Below are 17,868 nucleotides of genomic sequence, written 5' to 3'. Positions count from 1 at the left end.
TTGTTGGCAAAGAACCACCCCTTTGATTTCTCCCCTGAGTGTCATAAGAGCTTTGAGCAATTAAAAAAAGAGTTGATCTCAGCACCCATTATTCAAGCTCCGACATCAACAAAGTCGTTCGAGCTTATGTGTGACGCCTCTGATTTTGCTATAGAGGCTGTCCTAGGGTAGAGAATCAATAAACTGCCCAATGTCATTTATTATGCAAGTAGGACTCTAAATGATGCACAACTTAATTATACCACTACTAAAAAAGAATTTCTAGCTGTTGTATTTGCATTAGAGAAGTTCCAACCCTACTTGATAGGCTCGCATGTCCTTGTGTACACAGACCATGTAGCTATCAAATATCTTGTGCAGAAGATAGATGCCAAGGCTCACCTCATTAGGTGGGTCCTCTTGTAGCAAGAATTTGATCTTAAAATTAGGGATAAGAAGGGTAGTGAAAATCTGGTTACAGACCATCTATCCTAGCTGTCAAACTCCTTGACTGATGATTCTCCAGTCAACGAGAACTTTCCTGATAAGTATCTGATGGCAGTGTCTAGTGAACCTTGGTTCGCAGACATTGTTAATTATCTCATTACGGGTGTGACACCTGCACATTGGTCCACCCAAGATATGAATTGTTTCTTTTCTCAAGTTAAATATTTCTTCTGGGACAATCTTTATCTTTTTAAGACATGTCTGGATCAAGTCATCTAGAGGTATGTTCTTGATCATGAGCAGCAGTCTATCCTATCTTTTTGCATGATCAGGCTTGTGGAGGCCATTTTGGGCCCAATAAGACAGCGACCAAGGTTTTACAGTGCGGATTCTATTGGCCTAGTCTTTTTAAGGACGCTTTTAATTACTGTAAGGCGTGTTCTTCATGCTAATCCTTAGGGCGTCTCTCCAAGAGAAACATGATACCCCTAAATCCTATTCCTATTGTGAAAATTTTTTATGTTTGGGATATTAACTTTATGGGACCATTTCCCATTTCTTATGGGAATTTATACATTCTGTTGGCTGTGTACGTGTCAAAATGGATAGAGGTCATCGCCTGTAAATCCAACGACCACAAGTGGTGGTCCAATTTTTTAAGGAAAAAATCTTATCCCGCTTCGGCACTCCTCGAGCGATCATAAGTGATAGAGGTAAGCACTTCTATAATAGGCCTTTCGAGGCCTTGATGCGAAAATATGGGATCACCCATAAGCTTCCGACTCCTTACCATCCGTAAATGAGTGGCTAGGTGGAGGTCTCAAATAGATAGATCAAATAGATTCTAGAGAAAACGGTGAGCCCCAACCGCAAGGATTGGTCGACCCGTCTAGTAGATGCCCTGTGGGCATTTAGGACTGCTTACAAGATCGATCTCGGTCAATCCCCCTACCATCTTGTGTACGGGAAAGTGTGTCACCCACCAGTGGAACTTGAGCACAAGGCTTGGTGGACCATACAAAAATTGAATCTGGATCTATCTGAAGCTGGAGGGCATAGAAAACTCCAACTATCTGAGTTGGAAGAGCTAAGAAATGATGCATATGAGAATGCTCGGATTTACAAGACAAAAACCAAGGCCTTCCACGATATGCAAATTTTGAGAAAATCTTTTGAGGTAGGTCAGAAAGTGTTGTTGTACAACTCTCGCTTACATATTTTCTGGGTAAGTTGCGCTCTAGATGGGATGGTCCTTATATTGTTAAAATTATTTTTCCTCATGGGGTTGTTGACATTATCAATCCAAGTACAAGCGCTACTTTTAAAGTGAATGACCAATATTTGAAGCCATACATTGAGATGCCCGTTCCTGTTGTGGAAGAAGTCATGGATCTCCATGAGCCTCTTTACCTTGATGATTGATCTCCTGGTATGTCTACCCTCACTTGTCCTTATACTTTATTTTCTGCATGCATTGAGGACACTGCATGAGTTAAGTGTGGGGGTGTGAACTTAATTGGTGAATTGTGATTGTGGTGGTAGTTTCGTGCATACATTTCTTTGATTGCGAAGCAAGAGAAAGAGAGACTTAGGTGTCTTATTAGCATGCGAAATAATAAAAAAATCACTTTTTAAGGACGATAATTAGTACGTATCTGGTGATGGGGACTGAGTTACAAAATATGAGCATCATTTCATTTGATGGCTAGATTCCTCTGTGTGTTTTATGGACCCTTTTATCTTTTGGCTAGTAGCTGAGACCAATTTGTGGCAAGGCATGAAAGTGAAAAAAAAAAAAGAAGAAAAAAAATGTAGAAAGGAAAATGGAATTTCTTGGAACTAGACAGGGCACTGGTGCCTCAGGAAGCAGGGTGACTTGTTCGAAATTCGTTGGAAGGAAACTTCTAAAAGAAAAAAAAAAAAAAAAACTCTAGCATCAACGTCTTTATAGATGTATGCAAAAAGCGAAGCTACCAAGTACTTGGGTGTCTGGTGTATGCTCCACCATGTCATTTAGGGAACAGTAGTGGAGTAGAAATAGAGTTCACTATTTGAAGAGGAAGAAAATTTATTGCCTTAATGCCTGAAAGGAAAAGTATGGTAAACTACTCGATGCTATGAGTAGTTTACCTGAAGGTGAGTAGTGTTCAGAAGATATGAGGAGATCCCTTAATCTTGACACATGTTTGTTGCTTAAATTGATGTGGGGTAATAAAATTCAAGTGTGGGGAAATTTTTGACTCCTCGATCTTTAGTTGAGCATTTTTAGATATTGTGTGCACTATCCTACTTTATGCCAGAATTAGAATTTGCAACATTTTTGGACTTATTGAATTTTGGGTGTACAATCACTGCAAACACCCACGAGACAAAACTCATCCACTAGGGGTAACCTAGGGGTTTAAAGGCTTGCTGCACGTTCTAAGTACAACCGTGATTCCTACGAAAGTGAGTTAGGATTTTTGTATTCTAGGTTAGTTTTTGTTTTGTTTGCTTGAGGACAAACAAAGTTCAAGTATGGGGGAATCTGATGAGCACATTTATGTGTGAAATCTTAGGGCATAAAGCATGCATTTTACCACATTGAACAGAGTTACTCGAGTATTTTTCTGTGTTTTTTAGGTTTTAGGTCATTTTATGCTATTTTGGGCTATCAGGAGTTGTATCTCCTATTCTACACGTAAAGTCACCATGTTTCTTTCCATGGTTGTGAAGAGGGCTGAGTTCTGAGCAAGGTGGACCACTTGCATGTCAAGTATGCATTTTTTTAGGCCATCATGCAAGCAATTATTCTTTTTGGGCCAAAAAAGAAAAATGGGCCAGTATTGAGCTGGAACACAAGCTTAGCCCAGTCTGTGATTTCCCAGGGATATATGTGGCATCAAAGAAGACAATCATGATCAAGGGTTGAGATTCTCTCAAGCAAAACATTCCCTTTCTGCATTTTTTGGAACTCCCTCACTATGCTCCATGTTTTTCAAAGAGGACCCCATGGTCCACAATTTTTGAAGGGGTAGAATGGGCATCAATTTAATTTTTGAAGAAGGAAGACCACATGGCACTCTCTCTCTCTCTCTCTCTCCACCGAATTTCCAAAGGCACTATGGGGATTTAACAAGTGGTGGATATTTTGTGGGAAATATTCTCTTATACTTGGGAAGTTGAAAAGTCAAAGATTGAGGGAGCCTTATTCACATTACTTGGAGAAGAAACCTGCAAGAAAAAGGAAACACATGAGAGTAGAATCTATGCTCAAGAGTCAAATTAGAAAGCTTTCAAATTAGAAAATAGAAGGTGTATTAAACTAGGAACTTGAATATTTTACTTACTATTTTCTTCTTTTTTCTTGGGAATCAAGTTTTGATGTAAAAGGAAGAAAGGATAAAAATCAAAGATTGAGTGAGCAACACCACCTCCAACAAATTTTGGAGGTGGGGCCCACTCAAAAACGTGGAGGCCTCTCTCTCCTCCGCTCTCTTCCTTCTCCTTTCCCTATAAATACATGTGGGTATGGGTGTTAGGCGGTATTCAGAATTCTAGTTTTTTTTTCATATTTTTTGGCTTCTAGTTTTCTAGTTCTACTTGTCTAAATTTTTATTTCAATGGTTGTAATTTCTTTTATGCAATTTTAATTCAAATATTGTTCTTCAATTTTGGTTGTAAGTTCTTCAATCTCTAGGTGTAGTTTTTGTTTTAAACCTTCTAGTTCTAGGTTTCTAGTTCTTGTGAGAGGAATTTAGAGATTCGGAGAAGGTATGCAAGTTAATTCAAGCAATATAGGCTTCATTAACAACATTCATTCAATGCTCAATCAATATAATCATTATCAACAATTACAAGTTTGGTAAAAGGGAGTAATCAATCCTATTTTTCTTTCTTTCTTTCATTCTCATCCTCTTTATTTCTTTTACTCTCATTCTCATTCTCTTTATTTCTTTCATTTGGTTGGGATTTTATTTCTGTTTACTCTCATCTTCGTGTCTTATGATTAGATTTTTATTTTTTTCAGATTTGGTAGATGTGAATTAAAGCTTGGTAGAGGAAGCCTTATCAAGTTCGGTTCAAGCAATTTTAGGGTTTTATCTCTTTGCTTTTGGATTTATGTTCTTTGTATGTGTGTGGATGTGGTAATTTTAATCCGTCAATCTTGTATTCCGCCTTAGATTTTGGTTGGTTAGATGATGAATGGTTAGGTCATTGGAATCGTTAGATGCATGTGTTAGGAGCGTTAGTTTAGTTTAATCATCTTAATTTGGTTCACTTTCATGTTACGTTAATAAGTACGATAAAGTGGCTTATCTCCTTGTGTTCGACCTATAGCTATGGTTGACCAGTACACTTGCGGTATTATTTCTTAACAAACAAAGGGGATGGAGACTGGTGGTGGTGGGCCCGAGTTAATCAGCCGGTCTGATGGTCCCAAGCGGGCAACAAAGGGTTCTTTCGTCACGGAATTGTGCCTTCCAAGGGCAAAAGATTGCTTTAAGATTTTGTGTGAGAAATAAATTATCATTTTTTTTATTTTTTATCTTTTTTTTTTAAATTTCTTTATATATGTATGTATACATATCTATGTTCTTGTTTACAAAGCAAATGTACAGACATATATACACAAATAGTAGTCGGGTAGCGTAACGATCCGTTTCAGACCTCTTCACTCCACTTCTTGCCATAAATCCTCCCTTATTCGATGGCTCCCAGAGATCGAATTAGGATCATCACGAAGAAGCTTTCCCGAGAGTCTCCCAACAATCTATCCTCAGTTAATGTAGAGTACCTTCCATTTTGGGATAACCAGAGCTCCATTATTAGCATAATGTCCTGGGTGGTGTACCATTTTTCAAGGGACTATCGAGGCTACATTCTTTTTTTGATACACCATCCCAGACGATTATGTTGCTTTCATCGAGGGACTATCGAGGGACATCTGAGGGGCCAATGAAGCTCTTTCATATGACGATTAAACTACATTAAGAAGGATATACTGCCAAGAACCTTGTTTTCAGCCTTGAAGGGTTGCTACGTTAGTTTGTGGCGTATCCTAATCATATATGGTCTAATTTCCTACATGATGGATGCAAAGGGTAGGCTGATAGGACAGAAAAAGGTCACCCTTGATAAATCGATATACCTATCGCTCGTGGTCATGAATTGTCAGTACGTGGTGCTTTTAATATACCTGGAGAGTAGGTCACATGATCTCAGAGTAATCAAACTAGTGCCCTTTTTTAGTAGCGAAGTACCCCACGACACACTAGTGAATAACCTCGTCGGTGATTCTAAACTCGTATAGTAAATATCAAGTGTTGTGGCTTTGCTACGAATTACCCATATCTACATATGGGGTCCAACGACTAACCATGGGGCTGTGTGTTTCTATGCAGTGTTGTGTGTGCATGATAGTGGCGAAAGCGGGTATCATCCGATCTCAGAGTACTTAGTATGATGTGCCCCACCTCCCCGGGGGTAGAGGCACAACACGGAGTACCCTCGTCGTTTGACTTCACTTTGAACACGATGCATGATGCAGTTCGTACACAAAGGGGGTTAGCCGAACATGTTATCAATCGATAATGCAGAAGGAAGAATATTCTTGCATTCAACAGTAGCATCTAGTATTGAAAGTTTGACCATCATCATCCCCAATGAAGTCGCCACTATGAGGATCAATTTTTGGAACCACGCCCCCATGTTTCCTCTTTGGGGCGCTTAGTTCGGATGGGGTTTGGGTTATACTCCTCAGTTGAAGAGAGAAGGAACGCGTCTTCTCAAAGTTCATGATTTATCAAGGGATGGGGGTCATACAATTAAATGAAATGGAGTCGCCACCTAGGATTAGGGCCTAGGATTCATTGGTAAGTGGTCAGGTTATGAGAGTGGGAAGGTGTTAGGCACCTGATGAGCACATTTATGTGTGAAATCTTAGGGCATATAGCATACATTTTACCACATTGGACAGAGTTACTTTGGTGTTTTCTTGTGCTTTTTAGGTTTTGGGTTATTCTGGACTATCGGGAGCTGTATGTCCCAATTTACACGTAAAGTTATCATTTTTCTTTCCATGGCTGTAAAGAGGACCAAATTTGGAGCAAGATGGATGTGACAGAACGCAAGTACGCATTCGCTTAGGCCTCCATGCAGTTGATTATTCTTTTCAGCCCAAGAAAGATAAATGGGTCAGAAAGGAGCTGTAATGCAAGCCCACAGTCATTCTACCACTGCCCAAGGACATTTTTGACATTATAGAAGATATTTCTAAGTAATGGTGGAGATCTACGACAAGTACAGGGCCATTTTGATAATTTTGCATTCTTGAAGAAAGAGAAGGACTGCTACCCACATGGAGGGACCCACACTGCCACTAGATTCCATAGTTTTGAAGGCCCACAAGGTGTCCATGATTTTTATTAGGCTGCATCCAATGCCCCACGATTTTTAGAGAACACATTGGGGATTTTATCATTTGTTGAGTGGAAATCCTAGTCATCACCCTCTCTCTCTCCTCCAACTTTTCAAGGGCATTTTTGGAAGTCTATTTGGGATAGATTTATTTTGAAAGATATTTTCTCATCTATGGAAGGTTGAAAAGTCAAAGATGCTTTGATCTTATTGCTTGGAGAAGATGTCTACAAAGAAAAAGAAGCACAAGTTAGAATTAGAAATTTAGAAGGTTTATGTAAACAATATTCTCTTCTCTCCCTCTTTCTATTTTTTTTATTTTTTCTTGGGATTCAAGATATTGTAATGGAGGAAGGAGAAGAGAATATTCTCTTTTCTTAGGGAATATTTCTCCTACCACTTCCCTCTTCCCTCTTCCCTCTTCTCCCTTCCCCCTATAAATACCCCTTGCCCTTTGGGTTGTAACAAGTTAGTTCTAGTTCAGTTTTTTTTTAAGTTATTTTTAGAGCAAATTTTGAGTTCATTCTCTTAGTGCAATTTCTTCTCATCTTCTCTTTCTAAATTATGATTTTTGGCTTTCTAATTCTTAGTTTTGATTTCATAAGTCTAGTTTAATGGTTGTAATGGGTTTAGTTCATGCTTTAATGTCTTCAATATGGTTATAATAGTTCTAGTTTAAAGCCTCCTAGTCTAAGCTCCTATGTTGATGACAAGACTTGGAGATTTATAAGAGGAAGCCATGGTAAGTTCATGCAAGTATTCATTCAAGTTTCTTCAATTAATCCGGTTCAAGCACATCTAGGTTCGCATTCTCTAAACTCTCAGTCTCACTCTCCCTCTCCTCTATCTCATTCTCTCTTTCTTCTTCTTCTTCTCCCTCTATTTCTTTTATTTTTCTTTTATGTGGTTATTTTGTTTATGTGGATGTGGATGTGTGACTGCGTTTTTATTACTTCCAATTTGCATTAGTTTGATAGGTTTCTTTTATTCCTTTATTCCTTCCAATTTGCGTTAGTTGATAGGTTAGATGCTTGTGAGTTAGGATCCGTTAGTTTAATTGTCATTAGTTTAATTTAGTGCTTTAATTAATTTTGGTTCACTTTGCATTACTTTTAAATTAGTTAAATAGAGTGGCGTATATCTCCTCGTGTTCAACCCGTAACTACGATTGACCTGTACGCTTACGGTTTTTTTTTAACTCAAACAAGTTTTTGGCGCCGTTGCCGATGAGATTATAGTCCATTTTATTTTTTCTGATTTTTAAGTAGTTTGAATTGTTTTAGTTTATTATTTTCTCTTCTTTTTTAGAAAAAAAAAATCAGTTTTTGAAAACCTCTTCTTGTTTCTCTTCTGTTTCAAATAGTGTATGCCCAATCTAAAGTCCTTCATATGCTTCAACCCTCAATCTTTTGGTGTCCCTCATGGTATTAAGTTACCTATGACGCTACATCTTGACTTGGTTGGGTGGATTGGCATGCGACTAATCTTTGGAGGTGACCACTCTTGATAACAGGAAAGTGACATAGTGAGAGCGTTGGAAACATAAACGTATAGCAGACCTCCACTCTACATCAGAATCCACTTGGAGTAGCACGTAGGTGGCTATAGAAGACTATACAGGTTCCCTTGTTATCAACCTATATGGCATCCTTGCAGCTTTTGAACCATTGTTTCAATTTTTGAGGGATAGATGCACTATCTACCTTGGGCTCCCTCTTGTTTTTAGTATTTGTTTTTTAGTCTTTTATTCTTCTTTAATTTTTTTTTCTAAAGGAGACCTCATATCTGTTTACGTGGCTAAGGTGTGGACTCATGATTCAAGTAATCGTCTTATTAGAAGACCATCTTCTCTACCACCTTTGACCCCATTTTTCACCATGGGTGACCAACAACCCCAAGACTCTTAAGGATAGGTTCTACCCTACTAGGGCTACACAGCCCTTATGCATTAATCTGCCTGTTGATACAAGGAATAACTATAAACTTAAGACCAACTTCATCAGCATGCTACCCCATTTCCATGGGATGGCTAATGAGGATGCATATCTCTTCCTTGGAGAATTTGAGGAGGTCTGTGTTCTAATTAAGGTCCAGAATTTAACTGATGATGCAGTTAGGCTTTGGTTTATAAACTTTGCCCTAAAAGACCAGGCCAAGAAGTGGCTCTATGGACTGCCAACTAATTCCATTACTACATGGGATGAGTTCACTATTGTCTTCTTGAGAAAATTTTTCCCTCTTCATAAAACCAATAAACTCAAGAGTAACATACTCCAATTTAGGCAAAAATCACATGAGTCCTTCTCTAAGTTCATAGAGAGATTCAAGGACCTCCTTTTAGAATGCCCTCACCATGGTATTGATTTGTGGTAGCTTTGCCAAATTATTTATGAGGGTATAGACTTTCAGACCAAGCAGCTTTTAGAATCTATGTGTCCTGCAGGCTTTACCTCTTTTTCTGATGAGAATGATATTTGGACATTCTTGACCAACTTAGCTGAAAAGACTAGGGAGTGGGAATCTTCCCAAGAGGCTGAAAGGACCACTAAAGGGTATCTCATTGAAGGTATTCCAGCCAAAGAGGCCAAACTTGACAGCCTCATCAAAAGGTTGGAGTCCTTAATGCCTAAAGAACCTATACCAGTTAACCAGGTCAACCATGTGTCAATATGCAGTTGGTGCCATACCCCTGGACATCTTTTGGAGGAATACCCCAATACCTTTGTAGGTAATTCCAACACTGCGAATGTAAGTGCTCTACCAAAATGATCCATATAGTAACACTTACAATCCAGGATGAAGAAATCATCCAAATTTCTCCTGGAATTAAGGGAACCAAGCAGGCCCATCCAACTTTAACCATCAAGGTCAGCTTGGTGTCCAAAGGCCCAACTTTGCATCACAAAACCAAGGGATGTCTCCTAACCCCTTCCCCCCTCATCTTCATTTAGGACCTTCTATTAATTCTGCTAGACCACCTCTCCTTGCTCCTTATCAGCCACCCCCAGGGTTTATCAATACAGGTGAGGCAACAAGAATGAGTGAGATGGAAAACAAAATAGCCTTTCTCACGACAGGTCAAAACAATATAGAGAGACAGCTCACCCAGCTTGTCACCATTGTACATGAGAGGGAAATAGGGAAGTGAGCCAACCTGAGTCAAATCCTAGGCATCAGGTTCATATTCAGCAAAGTACCCAAGCTCCTCCACTCAATGTTGTACAAGGCCAACAGCATCAAGGGCCTTCCAGTTAGGTAAATGCAATATATGTTTTACGGAGTGACCGTGAGTATCAACAGGCTAATACACCTCAGTCTTTACCATCTTATACTCCTGTTAATTCTCCCCCTTCTGATGAGGCCATTGAAGTGCCTATTGTTCCTGGTTCATCTGATGAACCTAAAGAGATTCTAGATGATTTGGTTGAGGAAACCAAAGATGATTCTGTTGAGAAAGAGAAAACGACCACCCTTGACAGAGTTTATACCCCTCCTGCCCCTTTCCTAAATAGGTTGGTTAGCAAGAAGTCTCCTTTTGTGGAGAAAATTTTGGATATTTTTAAACAGATTCAGGTGAATATTTCTTTACTGGATGTCATAGCCCAGGTCTCCGCTTATGCTAAAGTCCTCAAAGACTTATGCACCCAAAAGCAAACCACCAATGTGCCCAAAAAGGTATTCTTGGCTGCTAACATTAGTTCTCTCATCTCACAGCCAGTAGCAGGCAAGCATAAAGATCCTGGAAGCCCCACCATCTCTTGCACTATAGGCACCACCACCATTGATCATGCCTTATTGGACCTTGGTGCAAGTGTAAACCTTTTACCTTACCATGTCTACCAACAGTTGGGATTGGGAGAGCTGAAACCCACCAAAATCACTCATCAGCTTGCAGATCGGTCGGTTAAAGTTCTTAAGGGAATGATTGAGGATGTCCTGTTGAAGGTTGGGGAATTTATTTTTTCTGTGGATTTTATTGTTTTAGATACCCAACCTACTGCCAACTTCAAAGATCAAATCCCTATTATTCTGGGTAGACATTTCTTTGCTACCAGTAATGCTTTAATCAATTGCAGGAATGGTCTTATGAAGCTCTCTTTTGGCAATACCTCGGTGGATTTTAATATGTTCAGGTTGGGCAGGCAGCCTGATATGGATGAAGAGGTACATGTGCTTCAGGAATTCCCAGATGATGAGACTTTTTTTTATTTATTTTGGCTCGGGATTTCAGGGTTGTACGGAGGAATTGGAAGGTATTGATGACACCACCTTATTCGAGGTTTGGAGCATCCAACCACCATTGGAGCCCCTTGGACCCATATCCACCTCCATTCCTCAACCCTTCATATTTGATTCCCCCATGATTGACCCATATGTTGATTGGTCCAAACCTCCTAGGTTTGATGATTTTATTGAGGACAATGTTAGTCATGATGTTCCCTAAGCATATTATTGTGATCCTGATTTGGAAAACCAAGTTATGCAAGGGGAGGATAGTTTTATTACTAGGATTGATTTGAGTAAACCACCCATTTTTTATGATTATCTTGATGAGGTTAGTAATATTCATGATCCTTTTGATGCTTACTGCGATCCCTTCCTGGTTGGTTTTTACGATAATAACATGCATTCTGTATTAACCTTGAGAGAGAAAGGACAGATTTATAGCCTGAGTTTTAATGCCTTCATTTTCCACTGTCTCATGTGGATAGATTTTTCTGTTGGGTATTACTCATGTGTGCTTAACTTCCATATTATTTCTTGCTTTACTAAAATTCATGGTCGAGTATTTTTTGGTTCTGAAGCTCTTTTGACATTTATAGGCCATGGATTGAGATTTATGTTGGTGCCCCTAGTATTTCTTGTAGAGGTCAGGACTCTTCATGATCCTCTTTATTAATTATATCTGGTAAGACCCCTCATCACATCCCTTGTCCTTATTCTTCTTTTCTGCATGCATTGAGGACATTGCATGAATTAAGTGTGGGGGTGTGTGTCGAACTTTAATTGGTGAATTTTATGACTTTTGATTGTGGTGATAGTTTGATTTTGTGCATATGTTTCTTTGATTTCGAAGTGAGAGAAAGAGGGAAGGTGTCCTAGCATGCGAAATAATAAAAAATCCCTTTTCAAGGATGATAGTTGGTTTGTATCCGATGAGAGGGATTAAGTTGGAAAATATGAGTGCTACTTCATTTGATGGCTAGATTACTCTATTTATTTTATTTGGCCCTTTGATCTTTTGGCTAGTAGTTGAGACCAATTTGTTTGTGGCAAGGCAAGACATGAAAGTGAATGAAAAAAAAAAAGAGAAACAGAAAGAAAGTGGAATTCCTTGGGACTAGATAGGGCACTGTGCCTCATGAAGCAGGGTGACTTGATCGAAATTCCTTAGAAGGAAACTAAAAAAACTCTTGCATCAATGTCTCAAAGTCTTTATGGATATATGCAAAAAGCGAAGGTACCAAGTATTTGGGTGTCTGGTGTATGATCCACCATGTCATTCAGAGAACAGTAGTGGAGCAGAAATAGAGTTTACTGTTGTGAAAGAAAAGCTTTTGCCTTAATACCTGAAAAGAAAGTGTGGTAAAAAATACTCAATGCCTAAGTCTTTGGTTCCATCGATGCTATGAGTGGTTTACTTGAAGTTAAGTAGTGTTCAGAAGATATGAGGAGATCCCTTAATCTTGGTATATGCTAGTTGTTTGAATTGATGTGGAGTGATAAAATTCAAGTGTGGGGGAACCTTTGGCTCCTTAATCTTTAGTTGAGTATTTCTTTGAGATTGTGTGCACTATCTTACTTATGCCATGAGAAAGGTTTACATCATTCTTTTTGATTTATTGAATTTTGGATGTATATTCACTGCAAACACCCACGAGACATAACTCGTCTACTAGGGGTAACCTAGGGGTTTAAAGGTTTGTTGCACATGCTAAGTGCAACCGTGATTCCCACGAAAGTGAGTTAGGATTTTTGCATTTTAGGTTAGTTTTTATTTTACTTTACTTGAGGACAAGTACTGTTCAAGTGTGGGGGAATTTGATGAGCACATTTATGTGTGAAATCTTAGGGCATATAGCATACATTTTACCACATTGGACAGAGTTACTTTGGTGCTTTCTTGTGCTTTTCAGGTTTTGGGCTATTTTGGACTATCGGGAGCTACATGTCCCAATTTACACATAAAGTTATCATTTTTCTTTCCATGGCTGTAAAGAGGACCAAATTTGGAGCAAGATGGACATGACGGAATGCAAGTACGCATCCGTTTAGGCCTCCATGTAGTTGATTATTTTTTTCAGCCCAAGAAAGGATAATGGGTCAGAAAGGAGCTGTAGTGCAAGCCCATAGTCATTCTACCACTGCCCAAGGACATTTTTGACATTATAGAAGATATTTCTAAGTAATGGTGGAGATCTACTGCAAGTACAGGGTCGTTTTGGCAATTTTGCATTCTTAAAGAGAGAGAATGACTGCTACCCACATGAAGGGACCCACACTACCACTAGATTCCACAGTTTTGAAGGCCCACAAGGTGTCCACGATTTTTATTGGGCTGCATCCAATGCCCCACGATTTTTGGAGGACACATTGGGGATTTTATCATTTGTTGAGTGGAAATCCTAGTCATCATTCTCTCTCTCTCTCCTCCAACTTTTCAAGGGCATTTTTGAAAGTCTACTTGGGATAGATTTATTTTGAATGATATTTTCTCATCTATCGAGGGTTGAAAAGTCAAAGATGCTTTGATCTTATTGCTTGGAGAAGATATCTACAAAGAAAATGAAGCACAAGTTAAAATTAGAAATTTACTTTTCTAGAAATATAAGGTTTATGTAAACAATATTCTCTTCTCTCCCTCTTTCTATTTTTTTTATTTTTTCTTGGGATTCAAGGCATTGTAAAGGAGGAAGGAGAAGAGAATATTCTCTTTTCTTAGGGAATACTTCTCCTACCACTTCCCTCTTCCCTCTTCCCTCTTCTCCCTTCCCCCTATAAATACCCCTTGCCCTTTGGGTTGTAACTAGTTAGTTCTATTTCAATTTTTTTTAAGTTATTTTTAGTGCAAATTTTGAGTTCATTCTCTTAGTGCAATTTCTTCTCTTCTTCTCTTTCTAAATTATGATTTTCGGCTTTCTAGTTCTTAGTTTTGATTTCATAAGTCTAATTTAATGGTTGTAATAGGTTTAGTTTATGCTTTAATGTCTTCAATATGGTTGTAATAGTTCTAGTTTAAAGCCTCCTAGTCTAAGCTCCTATGTTGATGACAAGACTTGGAGATTTAGAAGAGGAAGTCATGGTAAGTTCATGCAAGTATTCATTCAAGCTTCTTCAATTAATCAGGTTCAAGCACATCTAGGTTCACATTCTCTAAACTCTCAATCTCATTCTCCCTCTCCTCTATCTCATTCTCTCTTTCTTCTTCTTCTTCTCCCTCTATTTCTTTTATTTTTCTTTTATGTGGTTATTTTGTTTATGTGGATGTGGATGTGTGGCTACGTTTTTATTACTTCTAATTTGCATTAGTTTGATAGGTTTCTTTTATTCCTTTATTCCTTCCAATTTGTGTTAGTTGATTGGTTAGATGCTTGTGAGTTAGGATCCGTTAGTTTAATTTAGTGCTTTAATTAATTTTGGTTCACTTTGCATTACTTTTAAGTTAGTTAAATAGAGTGGAGTATATCTCCTCGTGTTCGACCCGTAGTTACGATTGACCCGTATGCTTGCGGTTTTATTTTAACTCAAACAGCACCCTCCTCGCTTGGGTAAACCGGTCTTTCTACTAGATGCTGGTTTTCAAATAGTCCTCCTTTATAAATGACCTACTTCTACATGTATAGCTAAAATGATGGACAAACTGCTTAATTAAATTAACTATTGTACACTACACAAACATAATTTAATAGTCTACATTGTTACAGAATTAAAGTGCGATGAACAGATTAAATACTTGTATGCTTTAAACCAATGCAATTATATGGGAAGGATCACGCCCCCAGCTCAGGTGGAGGCAAAAGATTGACTTTGTCCTTTGTCGGACAAAGTAACAGCGTCAGAAAGTAATTTCCTGGATATCAGGCAGTATAACGGCATCGAAAAATCTCTAGAGAGTAATTACCTGGATGTCGAGCAGCGTAATGGCATACAGGTGTCGGGTACTGAGAGCTCGAATAGAATAACGATGTAGGAATGCTTCAAAAATTAGGCTTCTTGGATATCAGGCAGAATAACGTCGCATGGATGTCGGGTACTGGGACCTCAGACAGAATAACGACATCGAAAGGCTTTGAAAACTAGGGATTAGGACATCGTGCAGGGTGACTAGGCCATGGGAGGCTTCGAGGTTTTGGGCAAAAAGGGGTTACGAAAGGCGGGTCCGGGGACCCGGGCTTCGGACAGGGAGACGAGGCTCGAAAGCTCAAAATCGGACTGGAGCAGGACCCCAAAACTAGGAAAAAAGGGGGAAAAAAACTGAAAATTGGAACTCTAGGGGTCCCCCCTCTCCTCAACTTGGAACTTGTTGAAATGACGGGTGGGCGGTATTTATAGGAAAAATTACCGTCTGGCGGCATCGCGGCCAATCCTGCAGCGCCATCGGAAATAAAAAAAATTTCAATTTGGGTACCCAAAGGCGCCGGGGTGGTGCATGGCGCTGCCACACGGCATCGCGACTGGGCACGGCACCGCTGTCGGGCACGGCGCTGTCGTGCTATACCACCACCGGTGCAGTGCCACCGCTAGACGCAGTGTTGCCGCCAGGCGCGGTGTTGCCATGCAATGCTGTAGTCAGGCATAGTGCTGCCGTGCAGTGCCATGGCCTCGCGCGATGCTGTTGGGTCAGGGCTTCAAGCGAGGGCATCATGACATAGTTAGTAAGTTTGGGAACGGCAACAATACAGGAATGAATACGTACGGCAGTCAAATGGACTATATGGCAATAATACTTTTTCAAAAATCCGACGCAATAAAATGCTACAGCAATAATACGGTACATGTTTAATACGTGTATAATATGGTTGCTCTGTAAAAATCTGGGAGCAAAAATACGGGCATATATTCACTATGCAATAGACATGTACACCTAAGAAACACAATATTAGCATTTACTAATGTGCCTAAATATATAGTTTGATTGGTTAACAAGCCTAGATTCATCACATTCTTTATTGTAGGGATTAGAATGGCCAATCAAAAGGGATGATTGAAATGAATATTGCTTATATCCCTGTTAAAGTCCAAAAAATAACAGTATGATAAAATAATGAAGGTTAGATAAGATTCTAATATTCCAAAGATTTAGAGACAAGACACTTAGTTGTTATCCAAAGATTCCAATCCAATTAATTTAACCAAAGGAGCACAACCCTGATTGTGCTTCTCTCAATTAGGAGTTAAGACACTATAACGGCTAAGGGAGAGTCTCAACAATTGTCTCACCCATCACCTATACCCTGACTTTGAGTCCCAAGAAATTTCTCCCCTTCTCTTTACTTCCAATCCCAACCCAAACTGGAAAATATGCTTAGGAAACCAATTCGAACACAGTTCAAAAATGGGATCTGCAACTCAATTGCCTATTCAGGTCAAGCTTCTCATCTTTGGTTTCTTCCTTGCTTTCCTCCTCTTGATGTTCAGGTCAAGCTTCTTACCTTCTTCTTTCCAAAACAACCCATTATCTCCAATTCCAGAAATCAAATCAACAGAAACACGTAAGAAGATCCCATCACTATTAATCCAAGCTCTGATTCAACTACTCAACCTCAAACACCACCCCACAAGGACTAAGTTTGCACCCTCCACATGATGGGAGAAAACATCCCTGATAAACTCAAGCCCAAACCACACAACTACATGCGTGTCTCATAGTTGTTTTAGAAGAATAAAGGAGGGAAAAAGGTTTTAGGAAAATACCTTAAGCACCGCTGCAATCGCTGGCTTGACGACCGCAAAAAACACCACTGCAATTGCTAGCAGGGCAGAACGCAAGAAGAGGAAGATGAGATAGAGAGGAATGGAGAAGGGGAACCGGGAAGGGAACCAGCCACTAGAGAAGAGGAATGAACAGCGTTGGGTACTTGGGTAGATTTTAGGTTTTTTATCTAATGGTTATATTAGATTTTAACTTTCTTTTAATCTAATAGTTAAGATAGAATTTCCTTTTTTTTTTTATATGTACATGTAAAAGTATAATACACGTATTATTCGAGTATCAATTGGCAACCCTTAAAATACACGAATTTATCCGACTCTGAAGTATTATACGCAATATGGCATTTTTTTCATCCAAACGTTTGGGTTCGCGTATTATATGCATATAATACGCGTATTTACTAACTATACTCATGTGGGGTCATTTCGGGGATGCGAGGGGACCACGGGTGGCAACGAGGTGGAATAGGGGGTGTCCGAGTCACTCCGAAGGGAAAGAGTATTAAAAGGGCATTGCCAGTCTTTCGCGTCCAGCTGTCATCATCACGGGGGGGTGGCAAAATCTAGCGTCTATAGGAGCATCTGGTGTACGCTCAGGATTCCCTTGTGTCCTCATAGTTGCCATCATGTTGACCATCATCTATTCCAATTTGGTCATTAATCTATTCTCCATCGTCTCCCATCTGGACGAGGGATCACCATGCTCACTCATTTTGCTTGAACAGCTGGAACTTTCTAATATAACGCTTGATGGAGACAAAGAAGGAACTCTGACAAGTCTACCGGTAGTGGAATCCCTGACCCAGGCCTCTCTTTGACGAGAAATGGTGCCTTGAATGAGTGGGAAAGGTTGAAAGAGTGAAATTTCAATGACTCTCCCCTCCCTCTGATTTGAAATAGTGCCGAAAAAAAGACGAAGAGGTGAGATGGTAACAAATACACTCTCCTTTCATAACACGGTTATAGACAGTAAGCAAGCACAACAAGGTTCTAACATACAAAAGTTAGCTCAAAAGAGAGTGCCACCAACTTAGAGGCATATTGGAGAAAAGTGCACTCAAGTTGGGTGAACTCTCACCTGATAAATCAATCAAGGTGGTCCAAACAAGA

The 17,868-nt window shown here is 39.4% G+C and overlaps 1 long non-coding RNA gene across 1 annotated transcript; it reads right to left on the bottom strand.

The window, feature by feature from the left end:
* Positions 1–288: 288 nt before the first annotated feature.
* LOC122643987 lies at positions 289–16,572 on the bottom strand. Its single transcript, XR_006330208.1, has 3 exons — positions 16,361–16,572; positions 16,191–16,194; positions 289–299 (listed from the first exon to the last, which is right to left on the bottom strand). It is a non-coding gene; the product is annotated as an uncharacterized LOC122643987 (long non-coding RNA).
* Between the last annotated feature and the right edge of the window lie 1,296 nt (positions 16,573–17,868).

Source organism: Telopea speciosissima, chromosome 10 (genome assembly GCF_018873765.1).
Source record: "Telopea speciosissima isolate NSW1024214 ecotype Mountain lineage chromosome 10, Tspe_v1, whole genome shotgun sequence".
Lineage (NCBI taxonomy): Eukaryota > Viridiplantae > Streptophyta > Magnoliopsida > Proteales > Proteaceae > Telopea > Telopea speciosissima.
This window is presented reverse-complemented; position numbering and strand designations above follow the sequence as displayed.